Source organism: Apium graveolens, chromosome 8 (assembly GCF_009905375.1).
Source record: "Apium graveolens cultivar Ventura chromosome 8, ASM990537v1, whole genome shotgun sequence".
In the NCBI taxonomy this organism is placed as follows: domain Eukaryota; kingdom Viridiplantae; phylum Streptophyta; class Magnoliopsida; order Apiales; family Apiaceae; genus Apium; species Apium graveolens.
This window is the reverse complement of record NC_133654.1, coordinates 135,331,664-135,347,607: the sequence shown is the minus strand read 5'-3', so window position 1 is coordinate 135,347,607 and position 15,944 is coordinate 135,331,664. Positions and strand designations below refer to the sequence as shown.

At 37.1% G+C, this 15,944-nt stretch overlaps 1 non-coding gene across 1 annotated transcript; it reads right to left on the bottom strand.

The window, feature by feature from the left end:
• Nucleotides 1-5,451: 5,451 nt before the first annotated feature.
• LOC141682038 (small nucleolar RNA R71) lies at nt 5,452-5,558 on the bottom strand. The gene has a single exon (XR_012559442.1). It is a non-coding gene; the product is annotated as a small nucleolar RNA R71 (small nucleolar RNA).
• Nucleotides 5,559-15,944: the final 10,386 nt, after the last annotated feature.

The following is a 15,944-nucleotide window of genomic DNA, read 5'->3' as shown; positions in this document are numbered from 1 at the left end:
TTTAATCTCGATAATTAGATATGATGATTACGGTCATTATATCTATTTTAGAGAATTATATGTTTATAGAATTATTAAATTCTATCAATTGGCATCAGAGACTCTTCATATTTGATTATTGAGAATTGATTTATGCAAAATTGATTCGATATTTTCTTAATTTTAATCGGTTATATGAGTCCGAAATAAATTGTGACTGCGTGTTATAACCTATACGTGATGCTTCCCTTTATTTCCTTGTGTTCATGAATTATGACCTCTTGTGTTCAAAGGAGCATATTTTTTTAATTTTATTATATTTGTTGGATCACTGTATCATGTACCTGCGTGTTGTACATATGCAAGAATTTTTTTGGTTAGGCAAGTCTTTTAATGACATGTTCTAGTTTTGTTATCAAACCTTTTTTTATTTAGTACATATTAGGAAATGAATAACACACAGAGGGGGGGATGAATGTGTTTTAGGTGTTTTTTGTGCTTTTCTTGAATTTTTTATGGTTGAACAAAGTAAATCAAATCTTGCAGTGAAATGTGTTAATGCAGAAATTAAACATGCAATAATAAAGAACACAAATATTTCAAAACTCACTTAATTTTATATTAAAATTAAGAATGTTTTGCTACAAAATTTCTAGGCTCTTTGTTGATAAAGAGCTTAGCTTCTACTTGAGAGTGTTACAAGATTTTTCTATCTAAATTGTTACTTCTAACAAAGGACGAGTGTTAATTTTATAATTCAGTTAACTACTGGTTTATACAATGTACAATAGGACATGCTATTAACCTTTAGTAAACTGTCACTTGTCATTTCCATTTTAGAAAAAATGAATCTTCTATTTATGGCTTAACATATCTTTAGCACCCTATGATTACTTTGATCTTCCTTTGTTAGTTAATCTTCACCATTGATCTTGCACATCTTTCAAGCTGCTTTTTGTAGACTTGTCAATCTAGCTGGTTGGATTGTTTGTTGATTGTAGATCTTGGATATTGAACTGGTCTGCAATTTATACTTTGAGAATTTACCTCGAGATCTTCAGTTAGGCATATAGAGATCTTGGCATCTCGATAAGTATATTGACATATCGAGATCTCTAATACTCCATAGTGAATTTGACTAGTAGAGGTCTCTGAGTTCTCTATAAGAGACATTGGCTTGTCGAGGTCTCTCAGCTTCATGTCTTCACTTTGACTTGTCGATAACTTAGAGTTCTCTAGTAAATTTTGACTTATCGATATCTCTGAGTTCCTTGATGGAATTTGACTTATCGATAACTCTGAGTTCTCTAATGAATGTTGACTTGTCGATAACTCTGAGTTCTCGAGTAAAGAACTGACTTGTCGATATCTCCAAACTTCATATCTTTAATTGGCTTGTCGATATCTTTCTGAGTTCTCTAGTAGCTTTCCTGACTTCTCGATAAATCATTTGGAGTTCTCGAGTGACTTCTTTATAACACTAAATCTGTGACTTGTAGAGATCTTGACTTAGAGTATTTTTATCCAAACAGTTTTATTCAACTCCAAGCTTCTTCAAAATTCTTTTGAGGCATGATCTTCTTGATCTTCTTCCAGATAGAATCGTTAGGCTTGATACTGTTTAAAGAAAAAGACTCCATTCTGCTCTTTTGCATTTTTACAGACTTTAAAATGTTACAAGTACAAATGCAAACTAAGATAACAATACAACTTACTTAGGGTTGTCAATTTGACTTAGTCTTATTGAGGTACAGGCATGTCTTGCACAACAATCTCCCCCAATTTGTGAGAAGATTGCTTAACACAAATTCATGCCTGTTAACAAGACTAACCCCAAGCTAAAATGGAAAGTAAATTAATTACATGAAAATTGACAAAATTACAACTTTTATACAATAGAAGATTTACAAGATTTAAGCAGTTACAAGGGTCAGGTAAAGACTATTTTTGCTTCTGTTTCTTCTCTAAGAATATCCCTTAACTGAACAAGAATTTCAAGTTCTTCTACAATAGGGGTTCCACTTAGAGCTTCTACTAGTTTGAACCTGGTATCCCTTGGATAACCACTGTTTAGTAAATCAATTCTAAACCTTGAGAATTAGCCAGCTTTGATGTTGAGAAACTTACCATCTTTAGATATTCTGCTCTTTCCTTTTGCTTTTAATTCTTCTGACCTCTTTATGAACATTTCAAGTTCCTCATCATACCTTCTCTTTCTTTCCTCATGTTCAGCTTCATTCTTTTTTCTTCTTTCTCCTCTCTCAATCCACCATTCAGCCAGAATTGACCTTCATGCTATAGTAGCAGAATCCTTATTTTTAACAGACTTATCACTCTTTTGATTTCTGTGGGAGAGAGTGAATCCATTAAAGTACATCCAAGGAAGGTGAAGGACCTATCTTCATAGAAAATTCTAACTTCCCTTAGAGATACAACCCAGACTCTGACTATTTCCTCAACAAGTTGTTGAAAATAATCTTCATCCTAGATGCACCAATTCACAGGTAGAAAGTCAGATTGCTTGAAATAGTTCAAGATGGCCCTTTCAGTGAGTTCTCCTTTATCTGTAGGCTTGACTTTCTTAGGCTTCCTCCCAACATATTTGAGATTGACTTTTAGTGAAGGTTTGGCTAAAGGTAAGGTTGTGATTTTCTTGAGACTTGTTTGGCTTGTGGTGACTGGAATTTTTAGGAAGGAGTTAGCTGTTTGTTTGTATAGAAATTTGGGTTTTGAGGTTTTAGATGGTATAATGTTTGAGATAGTTGATTTTGAAGTTTGAGCTAAAGGTTGAGCTAGTTGTGTTTGGATTTTTAGGGTTTGCTATGGTTCTGAGCCATCATGCCTCCTTTTACTTCTTCTCTCATTAGCTCTCTTCTTCTCTTCATTTTGCTTGTCATCATCCTTCTTCATTTTACCACCCTTGCTGCCAGATGGCTTAGTGGATTGACTTGGATTTGAGGAAGAAGGATTTTGATCATCTTTCTTCTTCTCATCATCATCCAAATCATCCTTGTTAATTTGAGTTTTAGGCAAGTTGGCTTCTGCATCATTCAAGTATCTCCCCAATAGCTTTATCATCTCTATGTCATCAAAGTTCTTGTTCTTCTTAGCTTTTAAGCCAATTTCCAGGATCATGATAAGCTTCGTGTTGACCATGACACATTGTTTATGGATCTGAAAAATGTTTGAAGTTTTTGGTGTTTGGACAGATGTATGATACACCCTTGCTTGGCTGTAGATATGCTTCAGAAAAAGCAGCCACTTGTGCATTTTTAAATTCAGTTAACATCAAGGTGCCTTCATGAGTTATAATTTTGACTTTGTTGATCAAAATATCCAACTCAGATGCCCTCCTTGAAACAAGATAATTGAGGGACACCTGCATACATCTGTCTATCCCTGAGTCATTAACATTGATCGCTATCTTCTTTTGCAGAAAGTTGTCTTGATTTACCATGATCACTCTTATGAAGTTTATTGTCTTTTCCAGAGCCTTTTTGTATTTAAAGTGTGATAAGTGTCATTTTATACCACTTAAAGCATCTCATAATGGCTTGAATTGGTGTCTTGAACTCAAGTATTTTGTGTATTTGACGCGTTTTCTAGTGTTTTTGCATTTCAGTGTATAACTTGCTTAGATAGGTCGTTTTCATCAAATAAAGCTTAAGGAAGTGCTTGGAATCAGTCTAGGGGTGATGAGCGAAGAAATCAGCAAAAACGGAAGCAAAATAAAGTATTTTCTAGAAGGGTAGCACGCGATCGCGCGCTAGGAGCAGGCGACCGCGTACCAGCAAGCGGCCGCGTGGAGACAACAGGCGACCGCGTGCATGCGGAATTTCAGAATCAGCATTTTATTAATTCAAGTACAATTGGGCTTCTGTTGGCGCTGGTTCTCTTGGGCTATTATATAAACTTTATGGGAAGACGTTTTCTTCATCAAGAGCAAGGGCAAGAAGATTGAGAATACCGTTTTAGCATGCAATAACGAAGAAGAGGAACCATATGTTTATCTTATGATTCTTTTAATTCGTTGTAACAGTGGATGCTAGTTTTCTTTATGCTTTGAACCTTAATACTCTTATGATATACTTCATTATTTATTAAGTATTTTTCATCTTTATATCGTTATGTTATTATCATGCTTTCATATGAACCCATGGTGATGATGAGTTCAATTATGGGCTAATCGTTATCATGAGATTCTAGTGGATTTACTTATGGATTTCAATATTTAATTTGTTTCGATATCTTGGTGTGTGGTAATTGATTGATATCCTAGTATTGGTTGTGCTTATTCGTCTTATGTACATGGCTAACATATAAGATAGCGTGTTAATCTGTATTGAAGCGACAGTGAATATAGAGGTTTAGAACTTGCCATGTTGGCATAGGTTCATGTATTTGTTATGCATGATTCGTAGGTAATTTTAACCATCTTACTTGCCCTATGTAATCACGATAGATAACTTGCGCATTAAACCGTTATGTTTTCAATTCTTATAGACATATAAGGACTAAGCATAATTGGTGTCTATTCAACTTTTATCTCTTTTGTGGATGCTTGGTAGTAGGGTATCCGTACAACGAAAGTTGGTGTTTACTAGTTTCGTGTTATCTGATTAGTGTCATCACCATTACATGCTAAGGTTAAGAACAATAAGGCTATTGAATGAAGTATTTAATGAAGTTAGAATCCCATGTTTGTCATATATAGTAATTCAACCTCAATTCTCTTAGTTAATATTATTTAGTTTAATCTCTTAGTTTAATAAAAATCCAATTTGTTATTTGTCTTAGTATTGAGCGATAACCATACATTGTTGCATAGGTGCATAAACTGAACTTAACCGAAACCAGTCTCTGTGGGAACGAATCTGATTTATATCTTATACTACTTACGAACACGTATACTTGCGTGAATTTTAGCGCGTATTTTTGCCCTAACAAGTTTTTGGCGCCGCTGCCGGGGACTCGGTGTTAATTTTTAGTTTATGTGCTTGTCATTAGTGGTCGTTAAAGTTCGCTGACTCGGATTCTTTTACTTTCACGGTTTATTTGTTTATATTTTAGGTACTCATTACAATGGGAGATCCAGCAGCACGAACGAAAGCCTTGATGGATTTTTCTCTACCCAAGATCAATGACATTCAATCTAGCATTGTCCAACCAGATATCACAGCTAATACCTTTGAGATCAAGCCTGGCATAATTTAATGGGCGCAGAATTCAATCCAGTTTGGGGGTTCTCCAACTGAAGATCCCAATATGCATATTAGGGATTTTATTGAGATCTGCGACACCTTCAAGTTTAACGGTGTTTCTGAAGATGCTGTGAAGGTGAGACTGTTCCCATTCTCTCCGAGGGACAAGGCTAAGAGCTGGTTACACTCTCTACCAGCTGGTTCGATTACTACTTGGGAAGATCTTGCTCAGAAGTTTCTTACTAAATTCTTTCCTATGGAGAAAACAGCTGCACTCAGGAATGCTATTACTCAATTTGCGCAGGAAACGGGAGAATCGCTATGTGAAGCTTGGGAGCGCTACAAGGAGATGCTTAGGAAGTGTCCTCATCATGGAATGCCTGATTGAATGATCATCAATTATTTTTACAATGGGTTGGGAGCACAGTCCAGACCCATGCTTGATGCAGCATCAGGCGAAGCATTATGGGCAAAGAGCTATGAGGAAGCTTATGATCTAATTAAACTGATGGCTACTAATGAATATCAGTATCCAACCCAGAGATGTCCACAAGGCGAGGTAGCAGGAGTTCTTGAAGTGGATATAGCTACGGCTATCACTGCTCAACTAAAGGCGTTGTCTATGAAGATCGATTCTCTGGCTAACTATGGTGTTAAGCAGATAATTAGTGTTTGTGAGCTGTGTGCAGGTCCGCATGTGATGGAGCAATGCGCTATATCTAGTGACTTAGCCTAGTTTGTGAGCAACTTTCAGAGATCGCAACAACCAGTTCCAGACACTAATCATCCTGACAACTGGAATCATCCTAACTTCAGCTGGAGCAACAATCAGAATGCGATACAACAGTCGTTCCAGCAGTTTGGAAATAAGCTATTCATCCCTGCTGGTTTTCAGCAACAAATTACACCAAAACAACAAACTCTTGGTGCATGTCTATCTTCGAATAAAAAATCTGAATTGGAGGAGTTGCGGCTTATGTGCAAAACCCAGGCTCTTATATGCCAAAGCCAGGCTGTTTCTATCAAGACTCTGGAGAACCAAATAGGGAAAATTGCTAATGCCTTATTGAATCGACCACCGGGAACGCTTCCTAGTGATACTGAACCAAATCCAGGAAAGAGGGAAGTTGAAGAACAGGTGAACGCCATCACCTAATGGTCTGGAAAGGTCGCAAGCCCCCAAATTCAGCAAGACGAAGAGCTTGAAAAATCTCAAGTTTCAGAAAATACAGTTGTGACTGAAGAAGAAGTGCAGAAGAAAGTAGAGGTGGAACCAAGGAAGACTAATGTGGAACTCACTCCTCCTGAGGGTAATACAGGGGATAAATAGAGCTATCCTCCACCTCCTTTTCCTAAGAGGTTGTAGAAGAAAAAGCTGGATAAACAGTTTGAGAAGTTTTTGGTGGTGTTCAAGAAACTTCATATCAACATACCTTTCGCTGAAACTCTTGAACAGATGCCTAACTATGTGAGGTTTATGAAAGGTATTCTCTCTCGGAAAGTGAAGCTCGATGACTTAAAGACCATTTCTCTAACGGAGGAATGCAGTGCTGTGCTGCAACAAAAGTTGCCTCTGAAGCTTAAAGATCCTGGAAGCTTCACTATTCCTTATACCATCGGAAACTTGTCATTCGACAAGTGTTTATGTGATTTAGGAGCTAGCATCAATCTGATGCCCTTATCTATCTTCAAGAAGCTTGGTCTTCCTGATCCGAAACTAACATACATGTCATTGCAACTAGCTGACCATTCTATCACTTATCCACGAGGTATAGTGGAGGATGTCTTGGTCAAGGTAGATAAACTCATCTTCCCTGCTGACTTTGTAATTCTTGATTTCGAGGAAGATAAGAAGATTCCCATTATCTTGGGAAGACCATTCTTGGCTACAGGCCGAACTATGATCGATGTACAAAAAGGAGAGTTTTCTATGAAGGTTTACGATCAAAAGGTCACTTTTAATATGTTCAAGGCAATAAAGTTACCCACAGCTAAAGAGGAGTGCTTTAAAGTAGGGTGGGTAGACTCTATCGTGAATTCGGAACTTGAGCAATTTCCAAAGTCAGATACCTTAGAGAGATCCTTAATAGGGGAATCAGTTATTGAAGATAAAGAAGGAGCAGAGCAATTGCAGGATTTGAATGCACCTTCGTGGATGAGGAAGTTGGATTTGCCATTCGATTCTCTTGGGTTAGCAGAGCTGAAAATTTCTCAGGAGCGTTTTGAACCATTTATTCAAGAAGCTCCCACACTTGAGCTCAACCGAATGCCAAATCACTTAAGTTATTCATTGTTAGGTGCACCCCATAATAAGGGGTTGGGATATATTTTTGATGATGTAGAGAGTGGTTGGATAGATATTCTCGTGCCTACAGAGGGTTCTTCTCATGTGCAACAGGTAGTTGATAGGACTGGTGTTGGTGATGCACAATATAGAAGATTGACTAGGCATATGGAGGCCATGCATGTCATCCACCGATATTTTTTGAAGATTTGACACACGCTTTCAGTACTGTTGTTCGAGACACTGGTGGCGAGGTTGATTGGCCACCTGATCCCTCACCCGACGAGGGTGACTCTCCCGCTAATTAGGTATGCCTGAAATCTTTATTATTACCTTCAATGAGGACAGTGAAGATTTTAAGTTTGGGGGTGGTAGTTAAGGAACATATTTGTGTGTCATGTAGTTGCATATTCATGATAATTTAGTTCATATAGTTGCATATTTTTGTCATTCATATAGTTTTTATTTTATTTTATTTTTTAGCTTTATTTATCATGTCATATAGATCATGCATATACCATGATCCCTTTATGTTGCTTTACCAATTAATATGTGATATTGATGCGAGTGTAGTGATAGCGTTAAAGTGATGTTGAATCTTGTTAGGTTGATATGCATGCTAGAAACATTTGTAATTTCACTAAGCCTTAGAGTATGCTTAAGGACTAGATTGTTGTCATGGTTTGATGGTTCTTGAGGTTAATCTATTGCTTATGCTTAGAATGAATGATAGGTTCTTAATGATAAAAGACATGAAAAGATAAAAATTGGAGAAAAAAATTGGAATTCATTGCTAGTTGTGGCTAGGCGTCAAATGGCTAGTAGCCGGCTCGTATTGTATACGAGTAGTCTAGGGTTGAGTAAGATGGAGCGAACCGCACTTGCTCAGAAATTGAAAAAAAAAAGAAAAAAAAATGGTTTAATTCATAATTGATCACGAGTGGGCTCTTTGGTATTCGAGTTATTAAGTTCTTAGGGGACTTTGTGCCTAGTGACCTAAGGCTTTTATAGTATGGGATCCGCTAACCTAACGCTCGCTAAATGGGTACCACTGCATAAGTCTTTTGTGGACCTCACTCGTTGCACGATCAAATAAGCCTTTGTTTTCTGTGTTGAATAAAAGCATGATTCCGTAATAAACTCCAATAATCTTGAAGTGTTATAAGTCATTTTGTGTCTAGAATATATTCTTCGTATAAGCTTGTGATTGCCTTGAGGATAATTAAGTTATGGTGATTGATCTAGTTTCGAAGCATATCTGTTAAGCATTCGCACACACCACGTTTCTAGTTGTATGTTAGCTTGCGTGATTTGATTGATCTTTAGTCGCCTAATTGGATTTATTGATATGTCATGTGTTGGTTGGTTTAGTCATCGCGAGGGGATCGCTACATTCATATAAGTTGTATTCATGCATGTTTTATTCTAAGTCACCATGGGTTCATATGAAAGCATGATAATAACACAACGATATAAAGATAAAAATACTTAATAAATAATGAAGCACGTCACAAGAGTATTAAGGTTCAAAGCATAAAGAAAACTAGCATCCACTGTTACAACGAATTAAAAGAATCATAAGATAAACGTATGCTTCCTCTTCTTCGTTGTTGCGTGCTAAAACGGTCTTCTTAATCTTCTTGCCCTTGATCTTGATGAAGAAAACGTCTTCCCATAAGGTTTATATAATAGCCCAAGAGAACCAGCGCCAACAAAAGCCCAATTGTACTTGAATTAATAAAATCCAGATTCCGAAATTCCGCACGCACGCGGTGGCCTGCTCTCCACGCGGCCGCTTGCTGGCACGCGGTCGCCTGCTCCTAGCGCACGGTCGCGTGTTACCCTTCTGGAAAATACTTTATTTTGCTTTTGTTTTTGCTGATTTCTTCGCTCATCACCCCTAGACTGATTCCAAGCACTTCCTTAAGCTTTATTTGATGAAAACCACCTATCTAAGCAAGTTATACCCTAAAATGCAAAAACACTAGAAAACGCGTCAAATACACAATATTTGAGTTCAAGACACCAATTCAAGCTTTTATGAGACGTTTTAAGTGGTATAAAATGCCACTTATCAAAGTGATTATTATTGAGAGAATTTTTTAGGGCCTTAAGCAGTTCATCAAATTCTCTGCTTAGACTAGGTCCTTCAACAGCCCTAATAAGTCTCTTCATGTCAAGATCAACTTCTTGAGTTACATTCTTTTCAGCACCCTTGACTTGTTGAGTTGATCTGGATTTGCCATCCTAGCCTCTATCTCCCCCTAGTCTTGTTGGCAGGCATGAGGAGGGGAGTAGGAATTTCAGGCCTCACTTGTTCTGGGAGTGAAGGAAGAGGAATGTTGAGCTTGCCCATGATGGCTCCTAAAGCAATAGAGTTTTGCATATGAAGGTGCTTATGAGAGTCCACCAGGGTCTTTATGTCTACTGGTTGGATTTTGACTAGAAAGGTCAAAGCCTGGACTTGTGTGTTGAGAGAAGCATTGGATGATTGCAATTCTGATACTTGATTTTGAAGAGACTGGATTTGCAGATTAGTGGAAGTTGAGCTGGTAGATGTTGAGGAGACAAAAGTTGCATCCACAGCTTGTTTGATGCCATCCATGAGCAATGCAGAAGGCTCATATTTGGTCTGGTGAAGCTGGTCCAACTTGACCTTTGAGTCATTTGCATTGGTGATTTGTTGTTGGACCACTTCATGAAGAGCAATGAATGACTATTTCAGACTCTTGACTTCCTTTTCCATAGTGGTCAAATCTAATCTTTTCATTTGATCAACAAAGTGTTTAAACTTTGAGGTGATCTTGAACTGAGAAAGTATAATTTCATCCATCTTCTCATTTACCAGCTTTCTAATCCTATCTTCATGACCAATTAATCTCAGTTCTAGAGCTTTTTCAAAGAGATGGAAAGCTTTGAGTTGAGCCTTTGAGACTTCATTGACTGCATCATAGACTGCATCATAGACTTCACTAGGTGTCAGTGCCTTAGAATTGCTGCCCAGAATTGTCAAGTACTCTTCCCTGAACCTAGATAGAACATCCTCCATATCCAGATTATAGTCCTTGTTTAGCCAAGCATCATAGCTGCCATCCTGTTCAACTTCATTAACAATTTTGTTCTGTTGTTCTTGGAAATCTTATTGAAGGAGAGCATGATTAGTTGATAGTCCTGGTTAGACATGTCAGATGTCAAGAATTATTGAGAGATTTGTGATAGGCCTCTAAGCTGATTTACCCTAAATTCTTCAAAATTTGTCTGAGATGCAGTTTCTTGGAGCCAGTTAGATACAAGATGTGGTTGTGGTGGTTGAGAGGTTGATGGTTGTTGTAGGGGATCAGAACCATCTGTGACTAAAGTCACAGTTTTACTCACCGATTGCTCTATGTTTATGAAAGTGTGTTGTCCTCCACTTGTAGTGGGGACTTCCAATTGAATTGGAGGGGATTTGACTGGGTTACTATCATGTACACCAGCCTCAAACCCTTATGTGTCTTACACCATACTGTCCCCTGAAAGTGCTATACTTGCCTCCCCTATTATGACAAGATCATTGGAAATTAGACTCCCAGCTTCAATTGTCAAGGCAATTTCTGCTAGGGTTTTGAGGGGAGTTGTCCCTTCATGAGGAACCTCCAATTGAATTGGAGAGGATTTAAATAGCTCCCCCTAAGGAGTACTACCCTCAAACATAAAGGTGCATTTGAGAAATCGATGGGGTCATCAGTAAAAACTGATGAATCTCCCATGGTTTTGATGTTGTCATCAAGGTCTACCCCCAGCTAGTAGCCTCTCACCATCTAAATATGGTGTCTGGGTGGTGAGCAAGGTTTCTTGAACCAAGTCACTTAAATTTTCTTGCACTTGAGAAATAGATTCAAGTGCAGTTGGAAGAGAAGAAATTTTAGAGATTAAGGAGTGTTGCTCAGGTATGAATGTTGGCAGCTCCCCCTGAATGGATGAGGGATCTTCAAAAAATATGCCCTCACTGTGTGTGTCATCCTTATTCCTCCTACCATACACTTGAATTGCTTCAGGTGCAGGCTGTGCAGACTCTGTACAAGGTGCATGGGGTGAATGCTCTTTTTAATAGACACACCATATTGAGAGGATGCATCTAGAGTCGGTTTAGTATCCATTTTTACAACTGCATCCTGTTGGAAGGATACAGAGGTGTCTTGAGTGGTCAGCTCAGTTTTTTAGTCTTTTTTGGTCTCTTGACCAAGGGTGACTCAGTTTCAATTTGGTCCTCACCAGTCTCATGAAAAACTGTCAAGGTTACCCCCTTTCTCTTCTTTTTACTCACCTCATCCTTTTGAGAGGATGAGGTGGTTGGTTTCCTAGCTTCTACAGGTTTTGAAGAAAATGTTCTCAGCTTGGGAAGGTCCCTGTGGGTGTTCCTATGTTTGTACTTCCACAGGTTCAGGGACCATGGCTGTGCTAGGTTGTGCATTGGATCTCATGTCTGGCATTGGGTAAGGGTAAGTCCTAAACCTCTCCATCATAAATGGAGTGATTTTCAGACTTACATTTACCTTATTCTTTGTAGTAAGTGAGCCAAATATTATGTTGGACATTTGCTTACAATTACCAATTTTTGTACAGTCAATACCATTCAATAAGTGTATGTATGTTACTTTATTATTTAAAGTAGACATAATAAACCTAGGAAAGAATATTTCCTTACCTCTAGCTGACATGGGCATTGTTAGCCTGGTTGCAAGTTCTTCCAGGATCAATAGACCAACATTCAAGTGTCTGTTATGGGAAATTGAGTACACCAGCTTTTGCACCACACTTGAAATGTTTTCATACCCTGTCTTCCTGAATGTGAAGGCCCTCACCACAGAATCAAAGACAAAAGACCACTCCTACCTTAGATTTGTCTTGTTCAAGCTTAACAGGTTAATTCTTCCACCATAGTTGATGAAGTCCATATACTCAGTCACCTCATCAGGAGTTGGCACCTCCACCATATTCTCAGTTGGCAGCCCCAAAACTCTATTCACATCTTGATCATTAAACTCAATTTGTTGGCCTCCAACTGTGCAGGTCACCACCATATAGAGAGGGTTGTTAGTCATATCAGTCCTACCACTGCTGTAGTCTAAAATTCATGAAGAACATCCAAATACAGAACATGGTTGGCAGTCAAAGCTCCTGCAAGATAAGATTCAGCAAAAAGTTTCACAAACCTGTTGAAACTGTCAGGAGCTTGGTTAGCATCAGTAAAATCGAGGTAGTTTGTTCCCTTCTCTGGAATAGTGGCTCTAACAACATTGAGTGTCATTGTTGATTGATGAGTATAAATGGGTAAGAAATTGTTTTGAGAAAGGAGTAAAAACGAGAGAGAAATCGATTTTGGATTGAAAGGCTAGGTCACTTGAGTTCTCGAAAATGTAACTATGTATATGTATCGAGAAGTCTGGGTATTTATAGTAAAAGCTAAAGACTTGTCGAGAAGTCAAAAATAGACGTTTGAAGTATACTTATCGAGAAGTCACTTTAAAATGAGAGACATCTCGATAAGTAATTTTATTTATTTTATAGAAAATAAATAAAGATTGACTTATTGAGATGCAAAATAAATACCCAGTTTGTCTAAATTGGACTAAAAAGTTTCTAATTTTTATTTGAATAAATTCAAAATAAAATCAGATTATTTTTGCCAAGAGTATTTTACCAGAATAATTTATTAGTTTAAATTATTTCAGTTTTGAGTTATTTATAAGTCTAAAAATAATACTTGTAGAGAACTCTGTAAGTTAACACTTGTAGAGAACTCTAGAGTGACTTACCGATAAGTCATAATAATGCTTGTCGAGGAGTCACTCGAGAAGTCAGTAAATTGACTTGTCGAGGACTCATTCGAGAAGTCTTAAAATGACTTGTCGATAAGTCAATTAGATTTATCGAGAACTCAGTTCTCTATATGCTCCTGATCAATTTTAATTCTGCCTTGTGATAATTTTACATATCAAGAATGTAAATTATCAGTTGAGCAGTTTACTTAGAATTTGAAAAAAATTCCAAATTGAATTTTTATTTTTGAAGAATAAATATGCAGAGATTTCTGAAATATTTATACTTCATATTTCAGTTAATTTCCAATAAAATCAAATTAATTAAGATTTACTGGAAATTAATCTGTTGCAACACACTAGCTGAGTTCTTGCCTTAGGATGAAGAATTTAGCATTCCAATTTAACCTATAAGTCTAGTGAAAGTAGCTTCATCCAAAGGTTTAGTAAAAATGTCAGCCAGTTGTTTTTCTGTTGGAACAAAAATGAGCTCAATGGTATCATTTGCATCATGTTCTCTAATAAAATGGTACCTTACATCAATGTGCTTTGTTCTAGAATGATTAACTGGATTAACCATAATAGATATAGCACTAGTATTGTCACACATAATGGGAATTTTATGTAACACTAGGCCATAGTCCATTAGCTAATTTCTAATCCAAAGTACTTGAGCACAACAACTTCCAGCAGCTATGTATTCAGCTTCATCTATGGAAGTTGATACAGATTGTTATTTCTTGCTATGCCAGTATACAAGTCTTTGTCCAAGAAACTGACAGCTCTCACTTGTACTCTTTCTGTCCACCCTGCATTCAGCAAAATCTGTATCTGTGTAACGAACAACTTCAAAACCAGTTCCCTTAGGATACCATAATCCCAAGTTAGGAGTCCCATTCAATTATCTGAAAATTCTTTTAACAGCCATCAAATGTGATTCTTTTTGATTGGCTTGAAATCTTGCACAAAGATATATTGCAAACATTATGTCCGGTCTACTTGCAGTCAAGTAAAGCAATGATCCAATCATTCCTCTATAACTTGAAATATCTACACTCTTGCTTTTCCTGTCTTCATCCAACTTTGTTGCTATAGACATAGGTGTAGAAGAAGGTGAACAATCAACCATACCAAACTTCTTTAATAAATTCTTGACATACTTAGTTTGGCTGATGAAGATTCCATCATTTCTTTGACTAAATTGAAGTCCAAAAAAATAACTTAATTCCCCCATCATGCTCATTTCATATTCACTATGCATAAGCTTAGAGAATCTTTGGCACAGTTTCTAATTTGTAGAGCCAAATATAATGTTATCTACATAGATTTGGACTAGATCATGTCATTATCATGGTTTTTGTAGAAGAGAGTCTTATCTATTGTACCTCTAGTAAAACCATGTTTAAGAAGAAATTCTGACACTGTATCATACCAAGCTCTAGGTTCCTGCTTTAATCCAGATAGAGCCTTGAGTAGTTTGTACACAAAATTTGGAAATTCTGGATCTTCAAAACCAGGTGGTTGTTGCACATACACTTCTTCTTCTAGCTCACCATTTAAGAAGGCACTTTTCACATCCATTTGATAAACTTTGAAATTTGAGTGTGCAGCAAATGCTAGAAAAATCCTTATTGCTTCAAGTCTTAAAACAAGAGCAAAAGTTTCATCATAATCAATTCATTCTTCCTTTGAGTAGCCTTTTGCAACCAACCTCGCTTTATTTTTAGTAACCACGCCATTTTCATCCATCTTGTTCCTGTACACCCACTTTGTTCTAATTACACTTCTATTCTTTGGTACAAGAACTAACTCCCAAACTTTGTTTCTTTCAAACTGATTGAGCTCCTCTTACATAGCAGATATCCAATCAGGGTCCATTAGAGCTTCTTCAGTTTTCTTGGGCTCAACTTGAGATAAAAAGCATGCATGTAGGCACTCATTAGCAGTTGCACTCCTAGTCCTTACACCAACATTTGGATCACCAATTATTGCATTTGGATTGTGAATTCTATCCCATTTTCTGGTGTGATTTTGTTGACTGGTGCCTTCATCATTTTCTTCATTATTGGTATGATTTGTAGATTCTTTTTCTCTTTCTACCCCTGAGTTTGTGCTATCAAAATCAGGTGTTTGAAATGAGCTTCCATTTCCATGATTCTTTTATCCTAAAGATTCTTCATTTATCACTTATTTTGCATTATCTTCACCATCTTCATCAGAATCACTGTTGATATTAATATTTTCAAATACAAGGGCTTCAGCTTCATTTTCATCAAGACATTCTAAGCCTGGACATTTGTGATCGTCAAAAGTCACATATGTGCTCTCCATGATTTTCTTTTGATCAATCACATAAACCTTGTAGGAAGTTCTCTCCAATAAATATCCCTGAAAAATTGCCTAAAAAACTTTTGAATCAAATTTTCCCACATATTCAGAGTTGTCTTTTAGAATGTAACACTTGCTTCCAAACACATGAAGATTCTTTACTGTAGGCTTCCTTTTAGACATGATTGAGTAGGGTAATTTTCCATGCATCTTGTTGATGAGATTATTGTTTTGAGTGTAGCATGCAGTGTTAACAGTTTCTTCCCAAAAACTAATTGAAAATTTGGCATCTTGCAGCATTGTCCTTGCAACTTCCACTAATGTTATATTCTTTCTCTCAACTACACCATT